This window comes from Heptranchias perlo, chromosome 20 (genome assembly GCF_035084215.1).
Source record: "Heptranchias perlo isolate sHepPer1 chromosome 20, sHepPer1.hap1, whole genome shotgun sequence".
NCBI lineage: Eukaryota > Metazoa > Chordata > Chondrichthyes > Hexanchiformes > Hexanchidae > Heptranchias > Heptranchias perlo.
This window is the reverse complement of record NC_090344.1, coordinates 5,350,375-5,359,881: the sequence shown is the minus strand read 5'-3', so window position 1 is coordinate 5,359,881 and position 9,507 is coordinate 5,350,375. Positions and strand designations below refer to the sequence as shown.

The following is a 9,507-nucleotide window of genomic DNA, read 5'->3' as shown; positions in this document are numbered from 1 at the left end:
GTAAGCTGTGAGGAGGACGCAAAGAGGATGCAAAGTGATACAGACAGGTTAAGTGAGTGGGCGAGAAGTTGGCAGATGAATTATAACGTGGGGAAATGTGAGGTTATTCACTTTGGTAGGAAGAATTGAAAAGCAGAATATCTTTTCAAAGGTGAGAGACTGCGAAATGTTGGTATTCAGAGGGATTTGCGTGTCCTTGCACACGGATCACAGAAAGTTAACATGCAGGTGCAGCAAGCAATTAGAAAAGCAAATGGTATGTTGCCCTTTATTGCGAGGTGGTTGGATTACAAAGATAAGGAAGCCTTGCTGTAATTATATAGGGTTTGGTGAGACCGCATCTGGAGTACTGTGTACAGTTTTGATCCCTTACCTGCGGAACGATACACTTGCCTTAGAGTGCGTGCAACAAAACTTCACTGGATTGATTCCTGGGATGAGAGGGTTGTCTTGTGAGGAGAGATTGAGTAGAATGGGCTATATTCTCTGCAGTTTTCAATAATAAGGTGATCTCATTGAAACATATAAAATTCTTAGAGGGCTTGACAGGTTAAATGCTGGGACGCTGTTTCCCCTAGCTGGAGAGTCTAAAACTAAGGGTCATAATCTCAAGATAAGGGGCCGGCCATTTAGTGCAGAGATGAGGAATATATTGTTCACTGAGAAGGTTGTGAACCATTGGAATTCTCGACCCCAGAGGGCTGTGGATGCTGAGCCATTGAATAGATTCAAAACTGAGATGGATAGAATGTTGGACACGAAGGAACTCAAGGGATATGGGGACAGGTCGGGAAAGTGGAGTTGAGATCGAAGATCAGCGATTACCTTATCAAATTGGCGAAGCAGGCTCGAGGGACTGCATGGCCAACTCTTGCTCCTTTCGGTCCGCTGGAAAAGCAGAACTTGCCAGCTGTTTTAAAAGTTTTAGCCTGAACAGGGACTCGAACCCTGGACCCTCAGATCACTACCGGTTTTAAAAGTCTGATGCTCTGCCGACTGAGCTATCCAGGCTCGCTGCTTAATTAATTTCCATCATACAGATTCATGGTAGGACTCAGAATTATCCCTGCAGATGTCCAATTCGGGTGAGGATCCCTTTTCTCCAATTTTCAGCAACGTGTTGAGGAGAATCCTTGTTTCTGTTGAACATGATGTCAGAAACATGGACAGTGAACTCGTGATTTTGCAATTCTTCTTGTTTGTACAAAATGTATTGTCATTCGTTAGCAGCAATTAAAAAAAAACACCTTACCCAATGGCTCAAAAGCCAAACTTTTTCCACATGGGAGCTGGAAAATGCCTCTCGACATTTCAGCCGATCAACAATTGAAAGCTGAATAATTTCACCCGTTACACCGTGACAACGGGCAGCAGATTTGCCTCCCGAATTTTCCCTACACGACACCTCAAACCGATGAATACCTGCTTCACGGAAAGAAGAATTGTGTTTTTGGTTCTTTAGATTTAAAGATGTTGTGCCGGCCGCTTTACCATTTCAGCTCTCGCCAATTGCCCCCACTCCCTCCCATAAACAAATAAACTCTCGCCTGCTATTGCAAGACGGGAGGCCAGAGGAGCCTCAGTGCCCACATGGGGACATGAAGAAGTCGATGCGTTGTGGAACCGGTTGTACCTTGAACTCTGGTCAAAATGTTTGGAAGGTTCAACTATTGACATGGCGCTGGAGCTCACAATCTCGAGGGTATAATTATTATAGAAATGACGCGGGCTGACCGATTGCGCCACTGGAGCCGCGCACGGTCTGTGTCACCAGTGCTCCCATCAAACAGCTTCATCCTCGGTCTCTCAATTATCGCTTCGTGATCTTTCCCACACAGAAGCCTCCAGCCAAGAGGCGATTCGTTAAACATCCGCAGCGACATTTGAAAGCCGTGGAATCTGAAACAAAACCCCAGACGATAAGAACTTTTAATTATATTATTATTATTAACTTAAGGACAATTATTTTCATGCTACTTTGAGGATTTGGGGAAATTGGGATCTGAAACTAAGGAACTCTCTCTGAGCTGTCGTTGATTGAAGAGATGGGCGTTATTTCATTTAAAAACCGAGACTCGGAACTTTCTGATGGAGAAGTGAGACAGAAGATTGTGATTAGTGGTAGTTGCCGGGGAGATCGAGAGGAGAGGGAGAAAAGTCAAAGTCACAGCTGTGACAGCTCAAGTGCTCCGCTTATCTGTAATATTTAGAAAGTAATGTACAGTACAGGACAAACCAGTTTGCTATCGGTTATCAAAAATGCTAAAAGTCCCGGGTTCAAAGGTGGATTTGTGAAGAGGGAACGGATTTAAACGCCAGACCGAAATCATTCCCCATGAATCTGAAGCGTCTTACGGAAAACAGCAGTGCGAACTGTTATGTTCGTGTCATGACTTGAAAGACCCTCCAATTACCGACAGTATCTTTGAACGAGTTGTGCAGCCAAACCGCGATTGAAGCCGCTTTGCATTCGTCAAACGCGTAGGTGACGATATTGAGAGTGATAAGGGATGTTTTCAATTATTTGAAATCTCACCATGTGACCCGAAGATTGACGGCAGAATCGAGTTTTTCCTTTAAGTCCTGAATTGAAGGGAAAGGCGCTGCAAACAAGTCGGAGAAATGAAGAGCGGAAAATGTGGATGAAACTTGCAAGAGTGAAAATCCCTGCATGTTGGAAGACCCAGTCCCCAGTGGTGGAGAGGATTGGTATTTCAAGCTGTCTCACAGCTCACACACACACCATTGGCTCATTTAATCACCTTCAACAACTCGATGACATCATCACTTAATCTTCTATACACAAGGAAATACAAACCTTGTCTGTGCAACCTGTCCCGCACAACTTAACTATTTTAGCCCCGGTATCATTCTGGTGAATCTGCGCTGCACCCCCTCCAAGGCCAATATATCCTCCCTGAGGTGTGGTGCTCAGAACTGAATGCAGTACTCGAAATGTGGTCTCAGAAGAGTTTATATAACTGTAACATAGCGTACACCCCTTTGAATTCCAGCTCCCTTTAAGATGAAGGCCAACATTCCATTCGCCTTTTGGGTTATTTTTTGCAAATGTCCACTGACTTTTAGTGATTTCTGCACTTGGACCCGAAAACATCTTTCCTCCTCCACAGTTCCGAGCTTATCATCAGTTAGAAAATATTCTAACCTATCTTGCTTAGGTCCAAAGTTCATACTTCCCCATATTGAAAGATTGAACAGACTGGGGCTCTTTTCCATAGGAAAGAGAAGGCTGAGGGCTGAGCTGATATCGGACTTCAAGATTATGCAAGGGTTTGATAGGTCAGATGTAGAAAAGGTGTTTGAACTTTTGTTGGTGATGATTCCAAAACTTGGGGCCATAAATAAAAGTCACCAATTAATCCAATATGGCATTCAAGAGAACCATATATACCCAGAGACTCGTTAGAATGTGCAACTCGCTACCTCAAGAAGTAGTTAAGACGAATCGCATGGATGCGTTTACGGGGAAGCTAGATAAACACATGGAGGAGAAAGGAATAAAGGAATAAAAGGGTTTGCTCATAAGGTTAGATGAAGAGGCGTTGGAGGAGGTTCGTCTGCAGCATAAACACCGGCATAGTCTAATTGGGCCGAATTGTCCGTTTCTGAGATGTACATTCTATGTAATTCTATGTAAGCTCCATCTGCCACAGTTTTACCAACTCACTTAATCTATCAATTTCTCTTATAACTTTATGCTCCGACCTGCACCACTCACTGTGCCTCCTAACTTGGTGTCGTCGACAAACTTGGATATGCGGCTCTCATTCATTCATCTACGTCATTTAAGCATATAGTTAAAAGCTGATGGGCCGGAACAGATCCCTGGGGGACACCACTAATCACATCCTGTCAATTTGAGCACAGATCCATTATCCCTACTCTCTGTCTCCTAACTCCCAACCAACTCCCTACCCATGTCTATGGGTTGCTTTAATTTCCATGTGCTCCCATTTGTGTTAACAGTCTCTCATGTGGCACCTTATCGAATGCCTCTGGAAGTCAATATACATAAAACACCCAGAGACACTCCATTATCTACCACGTTATTATATCTTCAAAAAGTTCAACTAGTTTCGTTGGACTTGACTTCGACTTTACAAATCCATGCTGGCTCTCTCTGATCAATTCATGTGTATCCAAGTGCTCAGTCATTCTTTCCCTAATAACATATACTGGTAACTTCCCCACAACAGACGCCAGAATAATAGGTCTGTAATTTTCTACTTTATCTCTCCTCCCCTTCCAAAATAATGGAGTGACAGTGCCAATTTTTCAATCCATGGAACAATTCCTGATTCAAGAGAGTTTTGAACGATCATGACTGAAGCATGTACAATTTCCTCACCGATTCCTTTTCATCCCCTGGGATGGTAACCATCAGGTCCTGGAGATTTGTTTATCTTTAGTCCAATTACTTTCTCCATTACCATTATTTTACTTGCACTGAATCCCCTTGATTTATTTTCAGTTTTCCTCGTGTCTCTGGGATATTACCCTCATCCTTTTCTTTGAGTGTTTAGCAAGTCTGCCATTTCCTGATTTTCAATTACAATATCGCCCCCATCCGTCTTTCAGGGGCCCACATTACTCCAAGTCACCCTTCTTTCTCGTTGTGTACTGTTAATACCGTGAGAGTTGTCCGTATTTTCCTTCACAAGTTTTTCTCGTTTTCCCTTTTTGCACCTCTTAAGATTTTTTTTAAATTTCAGCACCACGATGAACAACACTTCGCTGTGAAATTTGCTTCATTAGTTCTTCAGTGTCAGAGCGAGAATTGTCTGATCCTCTAAATTATTTAATGTAACAAACAAACACAAGCAAACATATCCATCCGTGTATCAACGCACTGATGGACACACACAGATAAACACAGCCTGAAACGCAGGCAGTGTCGGGATTCACTGGGAAACGGGCAACCGAAATAGACAAAGATGGAACAGTCTGAACCCCCAACAGAATGTGACGTGTGGCTGATAGATATTAATGAGAGGAGGTGAAAACCACAGCCAGGAATTTGCTCCGTGGCTTAGTTGGTTAAAGCGCTTGTCCAATAAACAGGAGATTCTGGGTTCAACTCTCAGCGGCGCCTTTATGTAATTTATGATGTTGAGTGAATCTGACATGCGAAAACAGACAGTGTGGTGTTTGTCCTTGTTCAGAGAGCCAACACAAAATTGATCAAAATGTTTCTTCAAAAATGCCCTTTCAATTTTCAGATCGACCTCTCATGGAATGTGACCGTCGCACGTCAATGGAAGGACACGTTCTTGTCTCTGGGCTGGTTGAGGTCGGGGTATAATTCTCGATTCGAGAGTCGAAGCCCGAATTAAACCCGGGACTTTTGATCTTGACCTGCGGTTCAAACTTTTGCAAAGAGGGGAAAGAAGTCCCCAGATCACTCCATTTGAATCTCAAGCACCTTCGGAAGAAGTTCAGTTCGAACAATCAGGACTTTAAAGGCACCTCAATGACCTGCACTTTCATTGAACGAGCTTTGCTTACAATTGCATTCGACCTTGAAACCGCTCTGGGCTTTCATCTCACTGAAGCAGAGTGTGTCCGCTTTGTATCTGTGAGCATGTCAGTGACGAGGTTCGCTTTGATATTGGTCGCTTACAAATTTTAAAATTTCACCAAGCATCGGGGAAAAGAAACCGAGAATCGAATTTTCCCTGTAAGTGATGAATTGAAGGGATTGGTGCTCCAAGCAGATCTTGAAAATGCGCAGTGCGGTCGATCAGGAGTTCCAAATCCACCCTCTCGCCACTGGGCGATCATATTAACTGAGCTTTACTCTGGCCCAGTGTCACCGCGCTGAAATCGAGTATTTATCTGGCACGTTTCTCTTAACTTCATAGTTGCTGATTTAAGAGTGAAGACCGGCTCGTTGGATTTTCACTCCTGCAAGCTTCAATCATTCATTTTGGACTGACAGTAGACAAATGTTATATTGGTCACTGCAACCTCAAAGGTTAGCTGAGTGAATTATTGGTTCAGTCGGTAAATTCTTCACCTGTCTCGTGGTGCTATCGTTTAACGCGAAGGTTTGATGGTTTGAGCCCTAATTTTATTTTCCCTAAGGATTCATCACCTCAAAGTTCCAGGGTTTCAATGTGTGTTTTGTCTGCAAGAAAATGTACCGTGATCATTGCCGGCTGAGCAGGGCTGATATTCCACCATTTACCCTGTAGTCGGAGAGCAGGCACATCAATCACATAAAGGAATGGAACTTTGGCTTCACAGAAATCACAATTCATAACCCATTTATTTTAAGCGGGTTTATTTTAAATGAGTTAACGCCTGCCTTAAATGGTCGACTCAGGACTGTCAGACAAAGAGGTTAAATCTTCAGAGAATAATTACCAGTCATTTTTAGACTGGATGCCGCACGGCGACTTTGCTATCAGTGAACAGAGCCAAGGAAGACCAAAGTGCCGTTTGCCCCTCTCAGTGTGGCCCTGAAGGACTGTGTCCAGGTTGAAGTTCTGTTCCCATCGGACGATCCTCCCCCCAGATTGTCCTTTCTGAGCTCCAGTCAGGTGATGCTAAACACTCAGGCGGGAAAGACCAAAATCTACAACAAGATGTTTAAAACAAAGCTGATTTATTCAACAGATATACAGAAAATTAAACTCCAGCCCAGTTATGGGGGTTATTAACATCAGAAGAAACAAACTCGAAATGTCAGAATGAAAATGGTTCAGTTCTGGATGTGATTAACAGCAGAATCCAACTCCTGCAGTCACTTTTGAACTCCCTGGTGTCTCAGCACGTGTGATGACTGAGTGAATCCCTTCCCACACACGGAATCATGGAATCACAGAAAATTACAGAACAGAAGGAAGCCATTCGGCCTATCGTGTCTGTGCCGGCCGAAAAAGAGCTATCCAACTTAATCCTACTTTCCAACACTTGGTCCATAGCCCTGTAGATTACGGCACTTCAAATGCACATCCAAGTACTTTTTAAATGAGTTGAGGTTTTCTGCCTCGACCACACTTTCAGACAGTGAGTTCCAGACCCCTAACAACCTGTCCGCTTTTGTGTATCCTGTTACTTTTTCACCGCTATCCGGAAGTCCATAAACAACTCCCACCAAAGTCTTGTATTCTATTCTGTTACTCATTTCTACGCAAAGCCTTTCTAATGCGTGCTCACCTTGACTGATATCTCTTCTTTCCAATGCAGTAATAGTATCCCTCATCAATATCGCTACTCCACCGCCTTTTCCAATGTCCCTATCCTTTCCAAACGGCTTATAACTTGAAATATTTATCTCAGTCATGCCCAGTTTGTCGTCAGGTCTCAGTGATGAGCACTACGTCATGCACTATAAGCTTAATTTACGCTTCTAATTCACTTGTTTTATTTCTTATGCTACGTACATTAGTGTATAGAACATTTAATTGGGCATTGGAACTTGTCCGACCTTTATGCCCTGATGTTGTGTTTAACATCCTTGGTAAATAAGGTTGGTGAGCTGCAGACACAAGTGGTAACATGGGATTATGTTATAGTGTCAATAATGGAGACCTGGCTCATACAAGTGGAGGAGTGGCCACTTCGATATTCCAGGCTACAACGTATTCAGAAAAGGCAGGGGAAAAAAGGAGGGGGGGCGGGGCTAGAGGGGAGCAGGCACTATTGATCAAAAATACTGTGACAGCGGTAGAAAGGGTTGACATGCTTAAGGGTTCAAAGGCAGAATCTATTTGTTTAGAATTAAGGAACAATTGAGGAGCTATTACGCTGCTGGATGCATTCTATCGGGGGACCAAATCGTGGGAAGGAGATAGAGGAGCAAATTGGCAGGTAAATTGGAGAAAGATGCAATAATTTTAGAGTAGTTATAAAAGGGAACTTCATTTATCAGAATATAGACTGGGATATAGCAGTGTAAAAGTCAAAGAGGTCGAGCAATTCCTGAAATGTGTACAAGAGAAATTTCTTAATCTGTATGTTTTCAGCCCAACGAGGAAGGAAGCCGTGTTGGATTTATTTAGGGGAAAGAAGTGGGGCAAGTGGAGCATGATTCTCTGGGGGAGCATTTGCAGCAGGTTTAGTGTAGTTATGGAAAATGCAAGAAAAAATCAGGTATGAAAATACTCAACTGGGAAGAGCGAATTGCAGCGAGTTGAAAAGGGATCGGGTCCAGGTGGATTGGAATCAAAAATTGGCAGGTAAAACAGTAAATGAGCAATGGGAGGCTTTGAGTGAGGAGATAGTTCGGGTACAGACTGGATACATTCTTACTCGGGGAAAGGTTGGGCATGCAAAACTAGAGCTCGCTGGATGACAACAGAGTATTTGAGACAGCATTTTGTACATTCTGAATACCAATGTCCGGACAGGTGTGCCCGCGGTTCTCAACCACAACCTCGTCACCTCCACGCTGACAGATAAAAAGCGGCCACATTCTGCTTCAGTGAGATTAAATCCGAGAGCGGTTTCAAGGTCAATTGCAATTACAAGTAGAATGCATTCAGAGGACGTGAGATCATGGAGATACCTCCAAACACCCTGCCAGTTTGAACAGCAGCTCAAGATCTAAAGTCTGGGGGGGAAATGAGGGCTCGTCCGGGATTTGAACCCGGGATCTCTCACATATTTTAAACAACAAACCCGAAGCGAGAATCATACCCCAAGACCAACGAGCCCACTGAAAAAAAAAAAGCAACAAGTAGTGGTTTCTGAGTATCAGCGGCCACTTTCCCCAAATCTCCCTTGAAGGACCGTGAACAAAAATGTGTCCGTACATTAGTGAAGAATCATAAAGCCAATTTCTTCACTGTTGTGTTTTGTTTAGGTCTCCTGACGCTCATAAAGATGATTGGGGACAGTTGATGAGTTATCGGTGTGAGGGCGCAGATACTCCGGTGTGAGGGCGCAGATACTCCGGTGTGAGGGCGCAGATACTCCGGTGTGAGGGCGCAGATACTCCGGTGTGAGGGCGCAGATACTCCGGTGTGAGGGCGCAGATACTCGGATTTAAGGGTGCAGATACTCGGATGCAGTGATTTGTTGCCGCGACTGAAATGCGGCTTAGAACTGTTGTTATTATCCAAGGCAGCGCTGCAGGATCCTTTCATGATCTCTCACAAATCAACTGAAACCCATCGGAATGTGAATACAATTTTGCGTTTCCAAAATAAAAGGGAGTGACATTCATTGTGGAAACAGTCTGGCGTCACTCACTGCAGAAATATCCATGTCAGAGTGAAGCGGCTCTCCTGCAACCTTCGGACCTTGTCCGTCAAGAAGAATTCAGATTTCCGCGAAGCCAATCACAGGTGAAATGATGGAAGATCGGCCGTGCTCAGCTGGCCATCGAAACCGGGCATTTGTTTTGCAGCCAAAACAAACATCAGAACCAGGAAATGCGAGACCGTGAAGATAAAAGTTTCCCCACCGTCCCTGGGTGGGATCGAACCACCAACCTTTCGGTTAACAGCCGAACGCCCTAACCGATTGCGCCACACAGAC

At 44.0% G+C, this 9,507-nt stretch overlaps 2 non-coding genes across 2 annotated transcripts; both read right to left on the bottom strand.

Moving 5' to 3' along the window:
- Positions 1-926: 926 nt before the first annotated feature.
- On the bottom strand, positions 927-1,011 carry trnak-uuu (transfer RNA lysine (anticodon UUU)). Its single transcript is given in 2 exon segments — positions 927-962; positions 975-1,011. It is a non-coding gene; the product is annotated as a tRNA-Lys (tRNA).
- Positions 1,012-9,433: 8,422 nt separating this feature from the next.
- trnan-guu (transfer RNA asparagine (anticodon GUU)) lies at positions 9,434-9,507 on the bottom strand. The gene has a single exon. It is a non-coding gene; the product is annotated as a tRNA-Asn (tRNA).